Source organism: Strongylocentrotus purpuratus, unplaced genomic scaffold (genome assembly GCF_000002235.5).
Source record: "Strongylocentrotus purpuratus isolate Spur 01 unplaced genomic scaffold, Spur_5.0 spur5_scaffold_19, whole genome shotgun sequence".
Taxonomy (NCBI): domain Eukaryota; kingdom Metazoa; phylum Echinodermata; class Echinoidea; order Camarodonta; family Strongylocentrotidae; genus Strongylocentrotus; species Strongylocentrotus purpuratus.
Genome location: NW_022145604.1, coordinates 11209507 through 11236128, shown reverse-complemented (window position 1 = coordinate 11236128; position 26622 = coordinate 11209507). Strand labels below are relative to the sequence as shown.

The following is a 26622-nucleotide window of genomic DNA, read 5'->3' as shown; positions in this document are numbered from 1 at the left end:
TTAGCATTCACAATACTTCTGTTAACACAAATAGAAGAGAAGCGATTGTTTGAAAAGGAATAAGCAGATTAAACTGAATACGAGTGAGATTATCAACGTTGGTTTAAAAATAGATTATAGCATAGTATTGATCGGATACAACTCTAAAAATCGGGCGTTGTGTCTCTTGAAAGTGGTATTTCAGTAATGCAAACTAAAACAGGGATTATATCAGATAATTACGTATACATCTCGTTTATGGTCTGCTAAGCTCTAAGATCAAACGTACAAATCTTTGTGATAAATTATAGGGGATAAGAGGAGAACGAGTTTACACTCTCTACTCTCTCAAGTATAGCCACGTTATGCCGTAATATCAAACAGATAAGTGCATTCCAGATTTCTCTTAAATCATCGGATTCCCCATTCCAATGCAGATGATTGTGGATACTGAGATAAGTAGAAAATCTGTTTCCCTCTTCTTTGCAGAACATCACACAATGATGACAAGAGTAACACACTGTATATAAACTTACTGGATTATACTACGCTTATGATAAACCAAGAAGATCTCCTTGGATAAACTGATATCGTAGTACATTTATAACTGTTATTTTTGTTGTTATTCTTATCATTGTGTTTTAATGTTATTGCCTTTAATTTCGTCATGACCATAATCATTACGGATACCGTGGTCATCGTTCGACTCTTCCTTCATAAGAAGTACCGTTAACGATTAATTTACACTGTTAAAGACCAAGCAAAGCTTTTGACCAAATTTTATAAAATCATAAATTTAATTTACATATTATGCTAAATTCGAATAGTCTGTGGCCCTTCACATAGCCTACATCATTATGTGCTTCACAAATGGTAGGTTCTTTCCTAAAATACTCGACACTATTTAATAGTGATTATACTCCATCTTCACTTTACTTCGAAAAACGAGAAATTTAGAGTCGGTTGGGGACTGTATATATTTTTCCTAAGGATCACTTTGTCAGGCTAACATTGACCTCTCCCATCGCTCTCTCTCTCTCTCTCTCTCTCTCTCTCTCTCTCTCTCTCTCTCTCTCACTACTCTATCTCTCTATCTCTCTTCCCAATTCCCCTTCTTTCCAGTCGTACCGAATTCAATCTGATTTTAACAATTTACGCATCTTATTTACCAGCTAGCGGTCATTTATATATTTTAAGCAATAAAAAACATTATCAATATAATTATCACGAAGTTTAAACATAAAAAGTAATACAAATGGGTTATGGAAAATGAAAGGATTATTTTCAAAGATAATATTATTCAAAAAACATTATACTCACAACTTCGACTTCGCCTCATCCTGAGCTCAATCCTGAAATCATTGACTAGAAGATATTACCTTATATTATGACACTGAAATTCATTTCAGAGAAATCAGGGACCTACAACCGCGATCAGCGGATCAATCAAGCCTTGATATTGAAACAATACTAATCAGGAAGTTGAATTATTCGCTTTTTATCAAGGTGGATACGACTCTGGAAGTAGACGGTAGTTGGTATGGTTGAGTGGGAAGGAACTAAGAAAGCTGTTACCAGTCGGGGCTAATCTCTCAAACTAACATACCAAGATGAGTCCCCCTTAGCCCCAGGCAAAAATGTGGGTATTAGTTCTCCCCAACAAATAAATACAATGGTCACGATGCTAGAAAAGACGAATATACCGCCTTTAGCGATGGGATTCGCTCATCAATGAGATCGATTTTCTCTCAGGGGTAACTACAAAACTCCATTATTCTTGTCTATCCTTATCTTGAGGTGAATTTAGACATCGCGTAACTTCATTCCTTGGCAAAGATGATTCTTAACCTGACAGTTGTGTCGTTGGTGACTGTCTTGGGAAAGAACAGGCTGAGGAATATTTTGAACGAAATAAAACCGAAAGAGGAAAAATGGATAAGATGTAGAAAAGGGAGGTAAGGAGGAGAAAAGAGGGACATAAAGTGAGTAAATGGTATATACTTTGCGATTTTTAAAAATAAATATGAGTGAGGGAGTGAGAGAGAGGGAGAGGGGGAGAAAGAAACATTAAAAATGTATATAACACACAGAAACAGAGATAGTTGAGTGTGTGAGGGAGGGGGTAAGAGAGGGAAAGCATAACATAATTGTATATACAGGCAGACAAAAACAGATATATAATTATGTGGCGGAGGGTAACATAGAGAGGGGAGAGAGAGAGAGAGAGAGAGAGAGAAAGGGGAGGGGACACTTAAAATAGAGACAGATAGGCCTAGGGGCAGAGAGACAGAGGGACAGAGAGAGAGAGAAAGAAAGAGATAGAGAGGGGGCTTTGTATTTTAGTGAGGGGGTAAATGGGTGGGCAGGGAGGGGGAGTGGGAAAACAACCTCGCACAAGGTTGTCTTTAATATTTCGTCGTCCCTAACATAACATGCTTGTAATCATTGTTATGAGTAGAGTATCATTGATTTGGAAATCAATTCCCGTCGTCTATATATTGACATAAATCATTCATTGCGAGTGATACAGAAGACTGAGAACGAGATTTATCCGTTAAGCTGCTGCTATTTTAAGAGCATTGGTTGAATGCGACCCTCGCCGAAAGAACGTAATCAAAGAATACGATCAGAATATCAAGGCTTGATATAATATAACAGCCACTATAATATCAATGAGGAAAAAAAGAGTCTTCAGCTCGATTTTTATCTCGCAGGCCCGTTTAGGTTTAAACAGAGTAACTAATCCTAGAACATTTTGCTTGCAATCATTAAAGCTGGGCTAGGTTAACTTGATTCGACTTGGTTTAACTTCTTTGCACCTTATACATTTCTGTAATTCTAGCAATAAATGAACAAATGAAACAATCGTGTCATTTTGCAGTCATTTTCTCAATGTTATTTCACGACAGAGGCTGACACTATAGGCGTTACAGAACGGGTTATATTATAGGTCAACTTACTGTACACACCTAATCCTGGACTAAATTAGTAGACCTGGGCCCCGTCTTACAAAGAGTTGATATCAATCGTAACTTATTTGCGATTGATATCAATCGTAACTAAGTACATAAGAGATAGGAGATTGTAAACTTGCGATTGATTGGAGGACTTACGATTGATTTGGATCGATCGTAACTCTTTGTAAGACGGGGCCCAGTTTGAACATATAGGCATTTTCATTTCAAATACAGTATTCCAATATGTTACGCTCTTTTTACTCTTCAACACCATTCTAACACCCTTCCAAATCATGATGTCGACTGAGATTCAAAACACGAGGTTCAATGATATTGATTGCATATCTCGAATGTTATTATTATAATCCCTCGAATGGCTTATCGACTGACATGAATTATCAATGTGTAGAGCTTGTCTAGGGATTAATAATGAATACGTTAGGACATTTGTAAACAATGTTGTTTGCTGTCGAGCTCAGAGACCGTTGTGTTCATTGAAAAGGTGTTTTTCTTGCATATTTTTTTCAAACCGCTACTTTTTTTCCTGTTGTTTGTTATTTCATTGTTTTCTCTCATCCATCAATTTCTGCCAATTCCTGTTCACGCGATACATATTTTATGTGGAACGCCATTCTCCGTGCTCATTCAACACCAACATGAATTTTATTAGAAGAGATAAATCACAGTTTTAAATCATGCGACGATTGAAAGCCAATGATGACTTTAAATGGGTATAGCCTACCCCCCCCCCCCCTCACATATCACAACTTGCAGCCAATCAGAACTTACAAGCATAATGTCAACTGATAACCAATCAGAATTTACAAGCAAAATGTCATCTGATAGCCAATCACATCTTGCTGGCGTAATTTCAACTGATAGCCAATCAGTGGGAGCCTGCAAGCATAATGTCACCTGATAGCAAATCACAGCCTACAAGCATCATGTCAACTAATAGCCAATCAGGCAGAGCATACAAGCATAATGTCAACTGAAAGTCAATCACAGCTTACCGGCATAAATTCATCTCATAGCCAATTACAGTTTGCTGGTATAGTGTCAACTGATAACCAATCACAGCTTGCAATCATAATGTCAACTGATAGCCAATTGTTACTTAGTTCTATGACCATGTAACAAATAAGATTTAAGGCAATTTAACAACAATCAATAAAAAATGAAAGCGAATTAAAAGGCTGTCATTGAAAGTTGTAAAATAGAAAAATAGAAAAAAAAATATATAAAACCAAAATACAGACGACATGACAATGATCAAGTACTTCACTGTGTATTCTTATATCACATATTATCTCTTTACTCTTTCCAGCAGACTGAGATTTGTATTGTCAATTATATTGTGACGCACTCAGGGTGCGCCCATTCATCAAGCCCCTGTGGCTTCTACAGATGCACTTTTGTCCATTCAATACTTTTAATAGATTTAATCTTGTCTTCTGTGTTTTTCCCAATATATATATATATATATATATATATATATATATATATATATATATATATATATACAATATACCTTTTTTTGCCTATTTTTTATAGCAATGTATAATGTATTTGTTTACTGTGATTGTAAGCAAATAAAGTTCAATTCAATTCAATACAATTTAATGTTATTGGAATATCCATTGTGTCATTTCTTTTTGCATTTATCTGCCTTAAGGCTAATGGGCCGTGATGATCATGATACATTGTATTTTGAGATTTGTTTCTTGTATATCATTTGCGGATATATATGATGGAAGTTGTCGAATTTGTTTTGTAGACAAAGAACCATGTGGGAGGGAAACAAAGATATTTTGACAAGAAGGAATTTATGACTGGCTAAGCTCCATCAGCCCTTGTGACATTTGTATAGGTGGTTTAATACACGATATAAGGGCATGACATGTTCATGTGCATAAAAAAAGCTAAGCCCATAAACTTCGTACGAGATAAAGAGAGAACAAAATTATTTCATATTTACCTTCCAGATCTGTAACTATAACATCCGATTTGGCGCGCCCGCGGGGGATCCGTGACTTATACATTATCACAACTTTTCGTTGACTTTATAACGGAAGCAAGAGTCCTGGGAAAGTAGCGTATTCAGTATAGTAGCAGTCGCATTACACCAAGGCGTAGCACATTTGATCATACAGATTTATCCGATATACTTCATAGGATTACCAGTATTGTCTCTGAGTTAGAGGGTGTGACAAAGCATTCTGGTAGAAAACATTTTCAAATACATTATAGTAGTCCATTAGTCCCCGGTGGTAGTTAGGGTAGTGAGTCGTAGAGCATTCACTGAATACATAATACAATGTGCAGTCTATTCTATCAGATTGCAGTTGTAAAGTTCAGAAATAATTAATCGAATCACTGGATAGAATGATACCGATATTGTGGTGTATCCAATTATAAATCCACGCTCTGATGAGTGTTAATGAACTCCCAAGGCTCTTCATAATCATGTTCACGCTCCGTTCAATATCACGTGATGTTATTGCCTCCCTCGGTGTCATCAAGTCAAACAAAGCAATCAGTTCCAGGCTGGAACTTCCAGCTATATAGATATGTGAATTGGAAACAGTTCTAACAACTCATAATACCTATCTAATCAATACATTTCGTATCGGTGCTGATACATGTTCATTATCATGATCAATATCACGCGATGTTTCAATTTATTGCCTCCCTCGGTGTCATCAAGTCAAACAAAGCAATCAGTTCCAGGCTGGAACTTCCAGCTATATATATGTGAATTGGATACAGTTCTAACAACTCATAATGAATATCAAATCAATATATTTCGTATCGGCGTTGATCCATTTACGCGTTGTTAACACACAGCCATGGCAGCGAAACACAACGAAAAAGCAATTTTGTTTAGTTGTTATGGCTCATGTTAAGTTCAATGCCAAACTCTATTTCTCTTTACGTGCTCCGTGTTACGTTAACAAGTTGTTGAAGTCCTTTTTCAAAGCAAGAATAATTCCTATAGGAATTAAATACTTTTGAACACGGTATCCCCCTGTGCTTCTTGTTGTTATAGCTGAGTAACTGAAGATAAAATGCAAAAGGGTTACGGCCCGAAATTGCCACTATTTTTTATCCACATCTCTCTCTACTCGCCCAGTTTATTTTTAGATGGTGTTACCTTCAGTGAGTTTTTAACCCTGTTTTCAACAACCTTTTCAATAATCATGACAGACTTTTAGACTTCAAAAACACGGTTTATTGTTCCTTTTTTTTTGTATAGACGTCATAATCGATGGTGCGTATCTCATTGGATCTGATGCGGGGTATGTTTTGTAAAAGGAGCGATAGAATAGATGTTTTTCCTCAACGCCATGTATTTATTGAGAACTGATTTATCTTCGCTTGGCTGGCATAGATGCGACATGTTAATGGAGAAGGCTTGTTTTTGAGTGTTTCTTTCACAATAGCGCGGGTGTCTTTTAGAGGTTATTCGACTTTTGTGTGGGCGACACCTGCAGGGGAAGTTCATCCTGATATTAAGTAGGTTTTGATAGCAGCAGGAAAATGTAAGGCAAGCAAACACAAATTGACAATTTAGTATCTTACGAGCGACCCTTCCATTTGCTCCGAAAAGAAATTTTGTATAAACTTTCATTTTCTTAATCATTAATGACAGAATAGAATTGTTTTATATAGGGGTGGTATAAAAACATATTTGCCAGAATTATCTTCAGGCTGCACGTATGACTGGAAATCTTTAGGGCATTTAAATTTTTTTTTTTAATGAGATTGTTTTTAAACGTCACAGATTGGCCAATTTGTGTTTGATCGATCGAAACCTCAAAAGTTCATAACTTTCTTACCTGTAACTGGATTTTGCTCAAACTTTCACAGACCCGTTCCTTTCATTTTAATGCGCCTATTAAAACCCAAATTAAATCAGAGTGGATTTCGCCTTTAACGAGGAGAAGATCTGCTTTCAACGTTGAGGGTGTGTTATTTTTAACAGCTGATTGGGCGCGCGACACGGAAACGGTACAGAGGCTGGACTAGGTGAAATACCGTGCTCCGGACCAGGGAATTATGGTTGATGGAATCATAGACGTCTGGTATGGTATGGTATGGTATGGTATATTTTATTTATTCACGGTTAAAAACATAATACAATTGTGCCCGCATTCAGCAAAAGCTGTTTTTCAGCGAGGCCGTGATTACATATGACAAAATATAAGACAATGAAAATACAATTTACAAACAAATATGCAAGTTATAATAAGTGAACATATTTACAGAAATTTAAGTACAAAATAGAATCATAGTGATAAAGTGAGGGGGGGGGAAATTATCTCCGAGTTGAAAGAAGTGAGCAAATATTTTGAATTTTACTTATCTCAATGTCTATGATGGAATCAACGCATAGAGATATATACTGCTTATTAAGTATATATCTCTATGAATCAACGCCATCAGCACAACTCAACATTGATGGCGCTACATCGCATCTCATTCGGGCACCATTGACAATGCTTCGGAAATATACATGTGGGTCAGTGTACAGTGATGTATTGTGAAAACACTGTCGCAAAATCTTTCTAAAATCAACCAAAAGTAATTTATATATCTTTCCTCCATCACTTTTAAAAGGTTCGGACATTGCAATGACATAAATCCGAATCGTCTCCCTGATAGGCCGTTAGATAGATGTCTTTATGGGGAGGGGAGGAGAGTGGCCACCTACGCTCATAAAGAACAAACTGCAATCTTTGTAAAAAGTGTAGGGGGTTCAATTCAGGTAAAGTGATGATACACCTCTACATTCCAGTTACGTTAGGGAGGAGAGACCCGACTGAATTCGCTTTCCCCTCCCAGACACAGATAAAACCAATTGCTCAAGTATGATTAATGGTTTCTATGGGAATATAAAAGAGTATTAAAATGACCCAAATAGGGTTGATTTCTGGAATGTCTTTGCGATTGTGTTTTAAAAGGTTATGGGGAACCATGGGAAGAGGCCGAGAACCAACGTCAAACATGGAAGAGAGCACATGAAAGAAAGAATAAGATATGGGGAAGAAAGAACCCGGACAGATACGTTATGTACAAAGCTCTTTGAAGCTTAACCGATCAGAAACAACAGAGGGCGCGTGTCAGCCAAATTTGGGCACAATGTTGTAAATGCTGCTGTGTTGGACACGCACAAAACCTCATATGACCAAGTCAAACCACGTTGGAGTATGATGGCTCTGCCCCCAAAACAGACTACAGACCGATCAATTCTTGATCAAGCACCGTATTAAATTTACGTCCGGTGTGTTGTTCAGTCGTCGCGGTCTCATCCGTGTGAAAGTGATACAAGCGATACAAAACCAATGCTGTTCTAGGAAGTAGTGTTGACTTTATGGGACTTTATGAATGCTTACATTATTGCACTAGTCCAATTAGTTTACATAATTCTTTGTCTTTAGAATAATAAAATGTGGTTCTAGAAAATCCACCAACGTGCGCATGGTTCCTTCTATATAATATACAAACACAAACAGTAACCATTTACAAACCATGTTATTCATGTATGGAAGGGACATTGAACTTTCATTTGGCATGATTAAAAACCAAATAAAGAAACCATTACTTATGTGAAATCTTCTCTTTAGTTTAGCCTACTCAGTACCAAGGAGCATTAAGATAGGCTCACCTTGTCATAAAAATGCTGACACTTTTATCAGACGTAGCTAAAAAATGATAAGCGATTAACATAACTAGCGTGGGGATCATAAACATATAAAATCATAGATAGCTGTGATACACAAAAGTGATGTTTTGTGCTGAATTTGATTACCGATACGCACTGATTCGGGCCTTTATTTTTCAAAATGGTCATGGGCCCCGTCTTATAAACAGTTATAAACTATTGATATCAGTCGCAACTCTGTATAAGACTGGGCCACGAAAAGCATGATTCACAATTTTTGTTTGACAACAGTATTTGAGTCAATATTCAAACCCCCGTACTCCAAATTATTTGACATCCTTCAATATAACATTTATAGGCCTATGCAAACCTCGGTTTAAACAACTTTCAGCTTTTGAGTAAAGAGTCAAATGTGCCATGGGGGCCAATGTTTTTAATAAAGGAAATTTGAAAATTGGTTAGTGTATTGATTTCAGCATTTCAAAATCCATTAGGACAAGCACATTTGAATCAAGAGGCATTTAAAAAAAAAAAAATTCACAATAATTGTTGACCAGTGTTCATGTATATGAAGGTAGTCGACCTAAGACGGTTTTGGGCACTTACCATTGATGGTAATAGAAGGTACCTTTTGCTTCCGTTTAAGTCTCGGTGACGGTCGGGGTGACGATCTCGGCGAAGATCTCGGCGATGATCTCGGTGATGCCCGTGGGGTTGTCGCTGAACCGATGAAAGGAGACCATGGTCGCTGATGTCGGGCCGCTAGTTCCTGAAAATCAGGGTTGGGACAAGATTTCCTCCGTCTCAGGAAGTCCATGTTTTCTTGGGTGCTCTTAAACTGTGATTGGGAATTAAAGGAATGCACGTTTGTTAGGTCTAATCAATTTATTTATTTATTTATTTATTTGTTTATTCATTTATTTATTTATTTATTCATATATATATATTTATTCCGTTTTATCATAATATAATAATAATAATGGTAATAATAATCATAATCATAATCATAGTAATAATGATAATGATAAAATAATAATGAAGATAATATAATACTAGTGTCTTTTTGTATAGAGCTTATGTCTGCCAAACGTTAGGTATAATCACTCACTATAAAATAGTAATAATGATAATAATAATGATGATGATAATCATAATAATAATGATAATAATAATAATAACACTTCTACGAATAATAGTGATGTTATTATAATAATAGTATCTTCTTGTATACTGGTAATTTCTGTCAAACGTGGCACTCCTAGCTCTCCACAATTAAAACTTTGCCTTTAGCGTGAGTGTTATAATTGTGCTCTAGTATTTTATGGAATCATTTCTTGCCAAGTACATATTTACCTCACATGGGTAGAGCGGGGCAAATGTAGATTAATGTCTTGCCAAAGGACGTTTAATTGCTGCGACAGGGATTCGAACCTCGTTCCCTGTGGTTCACAGTCCGACGACTTATCCACTAGACCACAACACCTCTATTTGTCTTGGAGCCTGAATTTATACTGAACAAAAATTGTAATTGCGTGTTTGTATCCATTTTGACGGTTCTTTGTAAAAAAAAATATTTAAACAAAATTAAAAGTAGGGAAAATTCTAATGAATGTACTCTTACACAAAAATAACATTGACGAGTATATATAATTGAAGGTAAGCTGAAGAATAACATTGACAAAATAAACACACATTTTCTTTTAAATTTCATTGCAATTTCATGTTTCGATATATTTTTTTATTATTTTATTCTAAAAAAGGTTATGATTTTTCATTAGGGGCTGCGATACAGGGAAACTGGGGGATACACCACCAGTATATTTCATAGAGAACATGTAAGTATTCTATAGCAATCACACTGTATACAGGTATAGTGCTTTTCAGTGCATGGATTTAGTATCCTAAAATGATCTTGCTTGATCGTTTACAAAGAGTTTAAGTCTCTATACTAACGTGACGATGAAAATGTACATGTAGGATCGGCGCATCAATGGTCCCTCTCTCCATGCTCACTGTAAACATAATCCGCCCCCCCAAAAAAAATAGATATTAGAACAAATTTTCCCAAATACCAAAGGGCCCGCTTGCCTATTGATAATTCACTAACAACATATATTAGGAATGTGTTGTTATTTTTGTTTGTTTGTTTAGTAACAAGAACAAAAAGATTGCGCTCCCTCGGCTGTTTTTTATACATTTCACCTTTACTAAGAGTCGTAAAGGAAGCGAGGGCTTATCATCATTGAAACAGAAGCATACATATTTGCAGTAGAATATATGCCTGTACACAAATGAAAAAGGAAGTAGGCGAACAGCAAACAAAAAACAGATTTCGTATTTGGCTGAACCGTACATACAGATAAAATTCAGATTACATGTTTTTGTAACAATTAGAAGATGGTTCGTGGTAGAAAACATGAAAATGACCTTTGCGAATATCTAATTGCGAGTCTTATTTGTTTATGCCTTTAGGCGATACATCATAAAGTATCTGAGTACATAATTTGGCATGCTCTTTCTACGAACGAATCATTAATAATAACGTGGCTTTTTGTGTTCCCTCGGCTGTTTTTACGATGTGTGAGCGTCATTAAGAGTCGTATAAAAGAGGGGAGCGTTTATTCACATGTCAAAACCGAAACATAAACATTTATCGTTTGTTATAAAATATCAGATGCGTTACGCAAAGAAATCAAGAAATGAGAGAATCATTAAAAAAGGAGATTTCGTATTCAGTAGAGCCATAAGTTACGAAAGAGTTTCAGATTCTATGTTTTTATTTTAAAACAATCGTACGAGATAGAAAAGATGAAAATGACCTTTGCAAATATCTCATTATTTTATTTCTCATTTCTGGCTTTGGCGATAAATCATATCAAAGCAAACTATAAAGGGATCAGGGTTTCATTATAAGGCTGTGATATTAAACCTCGAGGGGGAAGTGATTATACTAGAGGTGTCGTGGCGGTCTATTAGATACGTTGAAGAAGATAAGAAGAAGAAATCAATTTATCTAAAGATTTGTATTTGCCTTCAAGTGGATCTAAACGTTTGCTCTTATAGTACGAGTCGCCAATGCCCAAGGACGATGTCAGACGAAGGTATCCCCGTCGTCGTCGTCGTCGGAGGAGGAGGAGGAGGAGGAGGAGGAGAAGAAGGGGAAGGAGGAGAAGAAGAAGAAAAAGGAGAAGAAAGAAGGAAGAGGAGAAGGGAATGGAAAAGGGGGAGGGGATGTCGATCAGAAAGGAGGAAGGAGAGAGAAAGTAAAGAGGGTATTGGGGAGAGAGACAGTCAGAAAGAGTTTCTCTTAGAGAGAGAGAGAGAGAGTCTTTTGGATTTGACATCTTATTTCACATTGCATTGAGGCTTTATTAGAGATTTTTATTAAATTCCATACAAAACTGTAAAACAAAAATAATTTTTTTACACAATGTCGAGGGAGAAAGACAATAAAAGATTTTGAAAAACTGCGCATTTTCTGAAGCATATGATTAAATATGTTTTTTGTAATGGCACCTTGACAAGTTGGACAGCAAGTGAATAGCCTGTATATGTTCGACCATTTTTTTTTAAGGTTGTCGGGGAAAAGAATATATTCTGTGACGTCACAAAATTTATTTACATCTTCATAAACTGTACCAGCTGAGCACCTATTGTAAAGATATTTGAAGTACGTGTACTTTTGTCTACATTGTAAGAAAGGGAAAGAAAATATAAACAGCACCACCGCATGTTTTTTTTCTTTCCCTTTTTATTTTTTGATGTATTTGGATTAGTCACTTTTTATATCTAGTAGGAGACCAGTCTGTAGATCCCGTGACCAATCTTTGGGAACAAAGGTTTGAAAGTGTTTTTGTATTCCTGATGAAATTGAACTAAGCAACTTTTAGATCAAAAGTGGTTGACATAACCTTGAAATTCCCCCCAAACCCATGGATAAGAAGTTGTTAAATTTTTATCAACAAAACGGCAGCCATTTTGAATGTTCATGGTCAAGGTAAGCAATTTTACTTTTGAAAGTTGTATAGTTGAATCTGCCATGTCAGAAAACATATTGTTAGACACTAAAATCATTAAAATCGGACAATGTTAACTGTGTTGGTGAATTTGACCACCAGTCTAAAGTTCATTGACCTTTTTTACCATAGCGCCCTAAAGGTCGGAGGTATAAAAATAAATACATTTTCTGAATCCTCATGACCAGACGAGTAATTTGATATGCAATTTGATAAGGTTAACTGTGTTGGTGAATTTGACCACCAGTCAAAAGTGTTTTGACCTTTCAACGTTTTTGACCATAGCGCCCTCATTTAAGGTCGGAGGTATAGCAAACTATATATTTTTGGAATCCCCATGACCAGACAAGTAATTTGATATGCATATCGACACGATTTGAATAAATTTGAATTTCTACCCTGTATGACCTTTGTTGACCCCTCACAAAAATGGCCGGGATTTTCAAGGGGGCAGCCCAAGTCAAAATTGTTCGGTATTCATCAGGGAACACAAAAACACTTTCAAACCTTTGTTCCCAGAGATTGGTCATCATATTTCGCTCAGTTAAATCAGTTCTCTATATTGACCACTTTATCTTTATGTTATTTATTATGTATCATTGATTGATATTACATCACCAAAAACAAAATTGTATTTTATATGTAACATGAGAAATATGAAAATAAATGAAATGAAAAATGAAATGAAATATATTCAAGAAGTGACTGGACAGATGTTTAAAATGATTTTTGTACAATTTTTGTTCTCACATGTTCGAATATATAAAGAAAACAAACAATAAGAAAAAAGATATTACAACTGGAAACATTACCATCAGCATTGCAATGGTTTGGTTACATTATTGACAATTAAACGAAATTGAGTGTCAGAGTTCGAACGTTATTGCATGAAGGTAAAACTATTTCTATGTGACATATGTGATATTTCAACAAGCGTTTCTTATTTCAGAAGCTCTCGAAAACAACAGAATCGGTGACTTCTTTAGTTGAGAAATATTTTAATCTTAGCATAACTTTGAAATGGAGTCGACATGAAAAAACTGGTGTTTTGTTTATAGAAAGCAAACATAAAAAACAAGTACATATTTACATTCCCTTGACAATTTCTGTAGTACGCACGTTTACTTTTGAGATACACGTCCGTATACGGTATACATGACCGTACAGGTCCGTATCATTATAAAAAAAAAAAACGGCGAGGGAAAACAATACTTTCTGATGACGACAACTGTATCAATCATTTTTGTATTACTGTTCTAGTTCGGGCGATGATATACTAATGGGGTTATTAGATGTTCTCGTTAGGGTTCCATTGTGATGTATTCACAAATTTATGCTTTCGTTATCAGATCTGTGGTAGCCTTACTGGAAAGGCTGTTAAAATATGCTTTAGTTTTTAACGAAAGTATACATCGACAGCCTTTTTATTAAGACTACCGAAAGCGTCAATTTGTGAATAATGTTGTTATTTTTTGTACTGAAAGTGTCGTAGTCGAGTGGTTTAAGCGCTAGACTTGAAATTCGAAGGTCGTGGTTCGATCCCAACACGGTACTAATGTCTTTAGGCAAGGCATTAATCTAAATTTGCCACACTCGACCCAGGTGAATTAAATGGGTACCTGGCAGGAATTAATTCCTTGAAATGCTAGAGCGCTGTCTTGACAGCTAGGTTAAAGCCGGGGATAATAAATCAGTTGTGCGGCTCGGAAAAGAATTGTCTAGATCAGGCCTTCTCAACTAGTTTATTAGAAGTGCCAAAACCAAAATGTATTGAGGTTGAAGTGCCAACCTGTTTGTGTGACGACTGTGTTGCGAGGGAGCGTAGCGACCAAGCCGATACTGGGTGGGGTTCATGGGGCGAAGCCCCCGGAAGCTAATGGATTTTAGGGCTTATTTAAGGCCCAGAAGTGGCATTTTTAACACCTTTTTGTTCCATAAAACATCAATCATATTTTCATATTGATTTGAAACAATTAGTACAATTCCGGGCTAAAATCTACACTGGAAGTTAATTTATATGTAGTTATTTTGGTGCAATAAACACGGAAAATGTCAAAATCAAGTGAAAATCAAACAAACAAAATGGCTTACTTACATTTTTGGGCTCAACTTCGACTACGACTTTTTGATTTTGCTGAGTTTTTTTTATTTTAAAATATATTTTTTTAAATTTTTTCTTGCTTTAATTTTCAATATTTAATTTGTATTTATTTTGTATTAATGTTTGGAACAGCCCCGCGCCACTCCGACTGACCGCAAGCGCCACAAGTGGCGCGCGCGCCGCCAGTTGAGAAGGCCTGGTCTAGATAGACGGCGCTATATAAATGTCTCTTATTGTTATTAATATTATTCATAAGTACCGCGGTGCGGAGGAGCAATAATTGTTCCCCCATAATACTTCTTTATGCAGTTTCTTTAGCACGTCGGGGATTTATTTAGTTTTTTTCTCTTTAAATTCTTAGCCAATTTAATTAGCGCTCTGCAAACTGGGTCAAGACATTAGGAAAGAACTTTATAGGGACTATGTCCCATTTGCAGGCCAAAAAAATGAAAAAGTTAAATTCCAACTGCATTTGAAAGATAATACTAATTTAAAACTTCCCTAAAAAAGGTGGGGCTTGAAAATGTCTTCAAGTGAGAAAATAATGACTATTAGTTGTCAAATCGACTTTAGAGCTATAGAGCCCAAAAGTAATAGTCTTGATTTTCAGACAATTGTACCGAATGGTCATACGTTTTATGCTGTACAAAGATTCAATCAGTTTAATCTTGGCCATCACAAGAAGTGGGTTATTGATGTAGACAAATGCTCATGTACCCTTTACAACTCTTTTCATGTATGTTATTACCAAAGAAGAAAAAAAGCCAGTCAGTCAATCAATAGTGTCTGACAGTGAAGTCTAGCAAGTAAACGGTTTTCCTTGCATAATTTGAATATGAGTACACTGCTAACGTTTAAATTTTCACAGATAGGACATACATGACATATTCATAATTCCTGCAAAGTTCTACAGCATTTGAGGTTGGCTGCAAAAGGGACATACCGTGATGATCTAACCGATGATCTTTCTATCCAGGTATCTTCTCCCAGGGCGGAGGTAGATTGCAACATTTTCCCCACAGTTTTATCTACCTCCCTAGTACACTCTTGCAGTGTCGTTCCCATCCATGTCTTCATGTTCCCCTCCCAGTAAGTTCTTGGTTTTCCTCTTAGCCTGGTGCCTTCTACTTCCCAAGTTCCAATATATCTTTCAAGCGACTCTGATGCCTTTTAATATGACCAAAGTATTTTGGCTTTCTTTCTTTAACCATTCCTATCAGGATATTTAGTTTAAGCCCTATCACATGCAATATTTCTAGTATTTCTATTTTTTCAATATCGTGTCACGATATTATCATCAGTTTCCTGTACAATTTTCAAATGATGTGATTTTCTTGTCCACGTTTCTGTTCCATACGATAGAGCGGACTAGACGTAGCAATTTGTAAGTCTATTACTTAGTTCAAATTTGCACCTTGCTTGCTGTAAATAAGGGGTTGATTGCCATGAATGTATCCCGTGCCATTCCAATTCTTAATCATAATGTCTGCCTCGCATCTGGCATCATCAGTAACATTTTGCCCACCACGATGATACTAACTCAAATTGAAAATGTCATCTTACCTCAAAATGTTTTCCAAACTCGGTCTTGTACGTTAAATAAAGTGTTATGGTATCAGCTCCTATACTTCTAGCACCTAAACAGCGAGTCCTCTATAGCTTCTTTTGTCATATATTCCTTTGAGCATGCATGTCTTCTTAAAGAAACAATACCAAAGCTACTGCTGGAAGTTGTATTTTTTCCAGACTGAATTAAGCACATATTGTTTGCCTGTCTATTCAAAGGGCTATGTCATTCTTCGAATAACAATTGTCAAACAAAATGGTCAATTGCTTCGCCGTAATAAGATTAGTGCTTGTGTCTTTAATCGATGTGCAGCCTTGCATCGCTCTTTTCTGAATGACTAGGGAGAATCGACATTTTTTACTTCGACATTTTTAACAACTTCACTTCCGACGACAACAAAACTGATTGTATATAATAATTTTACTGTTAAATTGCTGTTCAGATACACCGCATGGGGATTAAAGTTTACGATGGTCAAAATTTCCTCATATTCTACCATTCTGAAGGTCAGTTATTCTACCATTCTGATGGTCAAACGGTCCGTTATTCTAAAATGATGATGATCGCAACCAACCGGAAATGTTGCTGGGAGATTAGCAATAAAAAACTTAACTTACGTTGTTAGTAAGCACAAAGACTAAATCAATATCAATAAATTACTAGACACAACTAATGAATACACCCATGAATGATTTATTAAGGGATCACTGAAATTCACTGAACATTTACACACAAATGAGGGCATGCTACAGCTCACTGCATTAAAGAGAGGTAGTCTGTAAAACGAGATAAGTGGCGTTCGAATACCGGGGTGGTCTAATTTCATTCATAGATCATTGGATAGGACTCGATAAATGTGACAGCTTGGCATGGATAATATCATACATTATAAGATGATAAGCGGATCCTAATCAATTGATTGGTTCGTAGCGTACACGTAAGCAGGCATTTATTTTGCCTAATACGTAATTTTACTCATGACCAGTCATTAGCAAATACTAATGACCGGTCATCAGTAAAATCTTATTAGAAACCATCATTTTATCAAACAAATAAAACATCATCTTACAAAAAAAATAATACACATCATTTTGTTCGGGCATTAGAAAAATTACGCACACTCGGTAATAACTTCGAAACAGTCCAAAGACTCTGGCTCGGCTATATCGCCTCGGGCGTGTTAGACTGTTCAAAAGGTACCTTGTGTGGGTAATTCTTACTAATACCCTCACTTTTGTGTATTATTTGTACACTAACATTATTTCTTACTGAAATAATAAGGTGATACATTATATAGGAAGTGCGGTTGACAAATATACTCTTTTATAGATTTTGCTTGATTTACCCAGAGTCGAGTTTAAAAAATACAAACACTTCTTCATCAACAAATATTAGCCGTTCAGAAATCGGCTCTAAATTATAAACGAAGTGCCCAACAGTAGGCCTAACCATTTGATGGGCAAAACTATTATTTGTGAAATATATGCAGATCCTGTTAGATGATTGCGAAAAACGCCAGGAAAATTGAAAAGAAGTCTTAAAATCTCTCGAGTGGTCCGAAGATCTGGGATAATTCTCTAACAGCTCAAATTAAGCCCAAATATAATTAAATTGCTCTTAGGCTCAACATCACTCCTTTTAGAACAATAACGCTTTTCAGGAACTGATTCACTTAGGCATATGGGAGGGATGTAATGCTAACTTTTTAAGGCTAAGAGTGATTCTGATCGCTAGTATAGCAATGTCTTACGTGTGTTACAATTTCAGTCATTATTGATAAAAGCAAATTGCTTTCTTCCAGAAATCTAGAGTTGTAATTTGTTATGGTATATCGAGGAATTATTCATTTGAAAAAGTATTTCTTGCATTTTCTTTGTTTTTTGTATTTGTGGGGGCTGCCCCCTACCCTAACACCCGCTGCGTACAGTCATGATTCAGTGGCAAAGCGATGGCCTCGTAACTGTTAGGCCCCAGGATCAAAACCGTGTCTATGTGCTTTATTAGTGCACTTTTGTGAGGCAAGGGAGAAGAAAAAGCAGAAATTCGTGATATTTTGGTACACGGCTAATGGGAGAGTTATCCACGTCCTACGTCACAATCCACTAACCAAACTACCTTTTTGAGATTTGCATGGACTTAGTGATCTCATATTTCAAACATTCATAACATCCTTACTATAAGTCCGATTCATTTCAAACTTTTGCCATTCTGTTTCTGTTATTTTTTCTGCTTTCATACAAATCTACTTATTACACGGGTTGGATTTCCCTTTGACGTCACCAACCGAAAGACGTGACTAAGTTTCGAATCGGGGTCGCCTAAACCAATTTGTAGGCGAATACTAAGAGCTGACTAAGTTAACATGCCGCTAGACAAACTCACATATCAAGCCATTTCGTAAATACTATCTGCGCATGGGCAGATAAAGGTCATTTGTGATAAAACTTGTAAAACCCACAGGGATGAATACGTGCTCATGTTATGTAATCATTAGGGACTTTTAGATTTACACGACGAGAGCGTGGAGTGCCGCGTGTGACATTGTGTTTAGGCACTGGGCCGTGCCCGGCAGTGCCTTAAAAGGACGTCACATTACCTTAAAAGGATGTCAGACGTGGCGGTCCACGTTCTCGTCGTGTAAATCTAAAAGTCCCTATTATTCATGTGTGCACCTACAGGGCAAAGAAAAGCTTTTCATGAAGCATATACATTGACTTTGGCATTGATTATTCTAAAATACACAAAGTGGGACTTCTCCTTGAGTAAAAGATCTGTGAATATTTGGGGTCATTTGACCCATGTGCTAACTACGAAATGGTCTATTGATGCAGGGCATTTCGGAATATGTAATTTCTTTCAGACTTGTATCCATTTCACTTGCCTATCGTTATTTACCACATATCTGTTGAAAATAACTATATTGCTCAAGAATCCATCACTTAATTTTGCTCAGTAAAGGCCAGTTTACATATGACGTGGCAAAACGCGATGGTTTTCTTTTGTATGGATACGTAAAGTGTAATACTAGCTTCACTATGCCGAATCTTATAACATGGAGCACAGCGGATATCGCTTTTTAAACTTTTTTCTTTCTAATGAAACAAAAAAGTTAACAATCGGGAAAAGCGGTCCTCCTCCCCCGCCCCCTGAGAAAATCTGAAGGGGCGTTGGTTTTATTCATTGGAGTTCGTGATTTTGGAAAGATTCTTTAATCAGCCCCTGACATAATGAAGGCCGTTTGGAAATTAATTAGTAATGAAGATGAAAATACAAACAAATTGCAAATGAAATTACCTCGGCCTTGTTTTGTCAAAATCGCTTATATAGATACCTCGGTAACATAATGATGATTAGACCTAGCGTGCTATGTCTCAAGAAAGTCAAGGATGACATTAATGAATCAGTAAGAGGTTGACTGACAGTGCGTGAATAATTATTTATTTCATCTCTGAAATATCTCTCTCTTGAAGCACGCAATTTTTGTTTTTTATTAACGTTGATGAGCGGAACCATATGTTGTCTAATCGGCTTAATTAGTCAAGGAAATGAATGTTCGGAACAAAAGAAATGTTACAAACAAATGGTGGAAGTTTTCTTATAAATAGGAGGTGCCTTTAGCACTAAATCATCAGATCTTCAGTCCAACACGGAAACCATCTATCAGCATCAGGTAAGTACATACAACGTTCATTTACTCTTTGCTTTACACAGTAATGATCCAATACGATTCTCATTGAGGTCTACTTTTTTTAAAAGTTTTCCGCACTACCACAGTGCTTTATCTCAATAACGAGTAGATTTCATAATTCAATAACGAATGCAAAATACACTAAATATACAATTTTATTGACGAATTACATCGCTCAGTGGCTTAAGGAAAGGGAAGATGGACGGTAAACGGGGAAGAGGTAAACAAAAGATTGGGATGGTGTCTAATTGATAGGTGACAAAACAGATGACGCAATAAAGAAGGAGGGTCAAGATAGAGGGGGAAACTAACCACCGGATTGCTCTGGTGTGTGGACACGCCCTTTGGCATGGTACAACGTACGTCAGCTCAGAGAGCAATGTAACAAGCCATAACGATTCTCCTGTGATCTGATTTTCTTAGAAATGGCGTTAATATTAGATATGGAAATCTAAACACACAACAAATTCCTGATTTCAAAAATAAAATTAAAAAAAAACGATGTTATGATTAGTACTTATGCTGTTCAGGCAGCTCTGTGTGGCCAAGTTATTATTCTTTAAAGACAAAATGGCCAGAAATTTTCAGCTTGTTCTATATACAGATTTTTAAATACTTTTATTTCAACTGGCAGATAACCTACAAACCAAAAATGGCCAAGACTTTCTTCGTAGTTCTCGCTGCCGCCCTCATCGTTGCCGCCCTTGCCTTCGAGTTCGAAGACGATTTCGAGGATGAGGCCCTCGATGTCGAATTCCTGAAGAGGGATCCCACACTGCAGGAATACCTCGTGGCTGAGAAGAGGGGAAAGAACATTAAGAAGTACAAGTGTGAGTATCTATCCCTAAAACCGATTCTTAAGCCTGAACATGCTTAAAGATAAGTTGAGTTCTGGTCATGCGATTGCATTGTGAAAGAACCGTTGTGGAATCGATCAGAAAAGGTTGATCATCTAGCATATAAGTATTGGTGTGTACTGCAAGGTTCGGGAACCATCAGAATGATAAGAGTCTTGGTAAACTTACAAGCACTGTACACAGGGCCTACACAGAAAGATGTATATGGGACTTAACAAACATGTTGCATAAAAATCGGTCCCGATACATGATGTTACATGCCATATTTAGAATATTAAGGCATTTGAAGAGCCATGTTTTTCAGGAAACGTTTTTTATCTGATGTTCTTCCACACTGATAACGCTCACAAATTATTGTTCAACTCTTCCCAGAACTCAACCTTCTCTTTAAGTGCAATGTTGTATCGTGGTCTAGTAAATAATTAGGCTCCAAATTTTGAACCACCGCAGGTACGGGAACGGAATCCCTACCACAGCACTAGTACAGCCTATGGCAGTGCAAATAAAGTCAAACCTGCTTTAGTGACCACCTGTCTACAAAGACCACATGTTTTGTTTTGTTTCGCGTGAAAATGTTTTTTCCTTAATACATGTAAAAAGGAACCTGGCTAAAAAAGACCGTCTGTCTACAAAGACAGATTGTTGTGGTTCCCTTGAAACTCCCACTGGAGCTTAGCTGGGGTAATAATTTCCAAAGCTCTTTGAAAGGGCAAAGATATGTCATATAAAATGAATAATGTGTTATTTTGCTAAAAAAAAAGCTGAATATGTTTTTATTGTCTTTCCACGTGCTTTAAAGAGAATTTTATCGCCGATCGTTACAAATCATTGACATTTATTGTTTGTTGAAACCTCATTAAAAAACCGGATCTTAGTTGAGAACTTCGAAATGTAAATTGCACTTTGTCTGGAAATTACTGCATACAAAATCAGACATTTTTACGCACGAACTTTTACAAGATTACATAATTTCAAATACAATTAATTTCCGATATAGTTTATGTTGTCAACTGACTCACAATATTTTTTTAAAACAAAACAAGATAATACCAAAATCTTACGTTCGTTTGATCTTGTTGGTATTCTCTTGAGTGAAAAATCAATGTGACTTCCGACAAGTTATTTCAAGTTATCCCTATACGCGTTTTGCTGGCCTGACCTGTGGCGGAACCTGACTCTCAATTGAGGGACGGGATCACAGGGCTTTAGTTTTTATGTGTCTCTTTTTCAGTTGATGAGTTCATAGTCGCTATGTCTAGTAGTTTCCTCAAGGTGCTTACTAGTTGTGCCAAGTTTATCTGAGGGCTCCCCCACACGGGGGAAGTATGACAGGGGCTGATTGTGGTAGCACTGCGGTATATTTGTGAAGGATCTGAGCTCTTATTCGAGAGATCCCGGGTTCAAGCCTCACTTGGTTTCTTACATCCTTGGACAATGCGTTTTGTCCACACCCGTCTCACTCCACCAATGTGTAAACAGATACCTGGTAGTTGCTCGCTTAGTAGTAATTGCATGATCCTCATGAAGAATGAAGAATAGCATTGATGCTAATGAGCCTTCGCTGGGAAGAAAACAATATTATCACCACTCATCATCATCATCACCATCATCATTATCATCATCACCATCATCATCACTGCTGCCATCATCATCATTATCATCATCATTACCATCATCATCATCATTATCATCATCATCATCACCACCATTATAATCGTCATTTCGTTTTTTTAATTCGCAGACTGCCCTGGAGTTTCGGGCCAGCCATGCTGGTGCAGCAGGAGGACCAAGAAGATCGTCTTCTGCAGCGGTAAGTTTGTTCTCCAAAAATCAACTCTGATAAAGAATTTTGAAGTCGATCCCCAAAACTTTCAAAAAATCAACCTCGATGAATTTGAATAATCTTTGGACATGGCATATATAATAGAGATTCGAAATTAACTTTTCGTTTTTTTTTTTTGTTTGTTGATCGACTTATCAAGTACGATTATACGTGTGGGGGAGGGAGCTAAACCACAAATATCGCGCACTCCTTTATTTGGGTATGTAAAGTCAATTTAATTTTAGCTTCTCCGAAAAAAGAGATCTGAATACAATATCCACTAATTTGATCGCTTTAACCTGGTAAAGACTGCATTTTCTCGTCTTAATAGCTTGATACATGGGCTCCCTGATTTCCACAGACAGTGGGTTTAAATTTGATTCAGTTTTATAAAAAAGTTCAAAAACTAATGGAAGTCTAATCTTGAGATTTGATTTAAATTTTTAATCTAAAAGTTTATTGATTAAAAAGAAAATCATTGGCTTTTTTTTTTTGGGGGGGGGGGGCGTATTGCAGTTTCTATTTTGTTATAAAAAGGATAACGATAGGACCATAGAATAACAATTTACATTCTATTTGTTGAAAATTACATTATCCTAATGGATTCTTCAAGCATGTAGATATACATTTAGATTGTGTAAACATATCTAAGAATTATGGTTACTATATTCGCTACGAATAGGCGAGAAATGTGAATAAAGTTATAAGTTTGTATTTTCATGTATAGAAAAATATACTACAGCGACTACATGTATAGAAAGTCCACCTGCCTATAAAGACACATTTTCCTAGTCCTCTTGAGTTGTCTATATAGGCCTAGGCCTATGCAAGTTTCAAGGGTTTCATTATTTGATAACTTCATAATCATAATCATAGTCCTTTTTTAAATCAGACATATAGGATGTCATGTAATTTGTGTTAACCAATATTGTTTTTTTTTCTCCAACTTGTTATCGACAGGAGCTGGAAATGGTGATGCCATATAAATGCTATTCGTCTTCGTGACCCCTCGACCTCAAGACCGTTTGGACAGACACCGGAATTTCGTTGACCCGTAGTCATGATATCATTAGCACCCCCGTTTGGAAAAAAACTTTGGCAAATCTACTGCAGCCTCATGTGGAGTGCGATGTGGGTTAAACGCCATATATGCCTATACCCTTTATCTTCGGAAGAAGTGAATATGGTATAATAAACGACAAATTTTCTGCAATAACTCGTGTTGTTATATACTACTGTCTCTCCTAGTGTTTCAAAAGATAGATATATTTTAAATGGCAAACAAGATAGATCGATAGGTAGATAGATAAGTATAACGATGAAATGAAATGGAAGAAGAAAAGAAAGAAAGAGTTAGGGAGACTGAGATTTAGATTCAGAAGTGTCATATTAGATAAATGGGGACAGAAAGAGAGAGAGAGAGAGAGAGAGAGAGAGAGAGAGAGAGAGAGAGAAATGAAGAGAGCAAGAGAGAGAGAGAGAGAGACAGACAGAGAGAGAGAGGGGGGGGGGAATGGGAGGGGTAAAGTGATGGATGGAGAGTTGTAAAGAAAAAGAAAAGACAGCAGAGCAAAATCCAAAGAGATATCCATGGTGTTGCGAGACAAAATACCAACAAAAAAAGGACGGCTATGAGTTTGTAGGCGAATATGTTTTGAGATCCGGTTGTAGAGAACAGACAAGAAGAGAAAAGGAGATAAAAAGAAAGCAGCAGAGGGGGCGATAGAGAGAGAGAAAGAAATAACGACAGGAAGAAAGTGAAAGAAGGAGAAATTGAGAAAGAAGGAAACAGGCAATGTATATGTAGTAAGGTAGAGACATCTTGATACGTCTATGTGAAGAGGAATGGAAAATAGTAAAATAATGTTTTGTGTAGAAGCATTGATATTTAAGAAAAAGACGCAAAAGCGATATGGCACCTATATGTCCATCTTTGTGTGTCAGCTGGAACATCACGTACAGGGGGAGGAGGTAGGAGAAAAAAGTATATCTAAATGATATACTTCTCCTCGTCAAAAAAAAAGGTATACCAAAATGGTAACGTTAATTGTACCTTTTAAACAAAAGTAAGAAGAAGACGGCCCCCTCCCTCAGACAAAAAGAAAAAGGATTTTGAGTAAAAGAATATACAAAATAGTGCTCCATTACACCCCCCCTATTTTCTTTAGAAATAGCTGACAAACATTTATCTAATAAATCGTTAAAAGATTTTCCATCAGAGTTTGGAGCTTTGCATATTGCACCAACAATCACATTTTTCTGAGAAGTAAGTTGTAGCTCTATAAATAATGAATTAATATCGTAATTTCCAAATGAAATATCTGGTCTTTCTTTGTAATTTAAGTTAGAGTCAATTCATAAACAAACTCCTCCACCTAATCGATTGTTTTGGATTTTTGTAAAAAAAGAGTATCCTAACATATTTTACATAGATGCAACGATTCGCTTGAACCATGTTTCTAAAAATGCATATATTGAAACTTGATGGTGTAAACTCTTAATATAGTCCTGAAAGCTCATGTATTTGGAAGCCAAACTCTGACAGTTTAAATAAAACATTGAAAGAACATTATATTCCTTATAAGATTCCAATTTACTATTAAATGTATATCTGAAATAATAATTACATGTAATTTCAAAATTACCAGGTACCTGAAGTAATGCATAGTACTGCTTCCGGGCTTTTTTTAAATTGCTATTAAAGGGCCACTCTAACCAAAACGGGCTAAAAAAAAATTTTTTTAAAGACATGTAGAATAATTTTTGAAGGAGATTCTGAACATGACCTTGATTTTTCTTAGAAATCATCAATAATTCTGGAAGCTAGCTTTAAAAGTGACGACTCAGAACGCTAAGAAAAAAAAAGCCCAGTTTCGAAGCTGTATTGCGCAACTGTTTATGACGTCACTGCAGGCGCCTCTCCGGTGAAAAGGAGGGTGATTTAGGCATTAAAATGTCTTTAAAAAGGCAAACTATGATATCAATTGGAACAAAAAAGACATTTATCCGAAAAATAATATGCACTTGATAATCCCAGTACGTTTCTGGCAATTTCGTCATTCCTAATGTAAGATCCTTAGTAGTAGGTCAAATCGGACATGTCCGCAATGACGTCAAGTGCGTCATCAGGGCCACGTGACTGTATTACCTTTTTCTCGAGGGGCGTAGCCCAGCAAGCGTGAGAACTGTAAAAAAATGGACGGTTATTATAATTTTTTGGTCAATTTAGAGATTTTCTGAAAAATCAGAGGCTGGGATATTAATAAGTAGAGGTGTATTCATGTTTTGAAAGGCTATGTTAGTTGGTTTAGAGTGGCTCTTTAAATTGTTTCAATACTTCTTATATCGTACTTCATAATGATTGCTGGGGGAATTATGAATAAAATTCTCACACAAACGATCTTTTTTGTGCATACATTTCAATAGTGATCTCGTTAAATGGTTTTCGAGGAGTATTCTTTTTCTTTCATTTTTCTACGAATAAAATGCTTATCATACAATTGTTTGAACTTAAGATAAAAGTCATTTTAAGCACTTTCTATAGTTGATATTGATAAAAGTTCACTCAAGTCAGTGATTGACAAATCATTCCTAAATACATTTACGGTCTAGAGTCATTTATTCTGCTAGAATAATCATTATCAAGCTTCTCTGTCCAGTGATTAGTTTCACTATATAGTTATGTTTTACGGACAAAAGAAATACAGGTACATGTAAGTGATCACTTATGTCACTGTAGAATATACCTGATTTAAACGTTTCAGAGCAAGTATTGGTAAAAATATTATCAATCAAAGCTATAGATGATTTTGTTATTGTAGTCGGTTTGTCAATCACTGGCTGCAATGACTTATTATACACAATACTAACACATTCATTTATGCATTTCAAAGATCGTGTATTAAAATTATATTCATATCACCCATAACATACACATCTTTATTTTGAAATGGTGATGGTGATGGTGGTG

At 36.3% G+C, this 26622-nt stretch overlaps 1 long non-coding RNA gene across 1 annotated transcript; it reads left to right on the top strand.

Moving 5' to 3' along the window:
• The first annotated feature begins 19856 nt into the window (after positions 1-19856).
• On the top strand, positions 19857-23868 carry LOC764682. The gene is made up of 4 exons (XR_143608.3): positions 19857-19955; positions 20608-20803; positions 22572-22640; positions 23613-23868. It is a non-coding gene; the product is annotated as an uncharacterized LOC764682 (long non-coding RNA).
• Positions 23869-26622: the final 2754 nt, after the last annotated feature.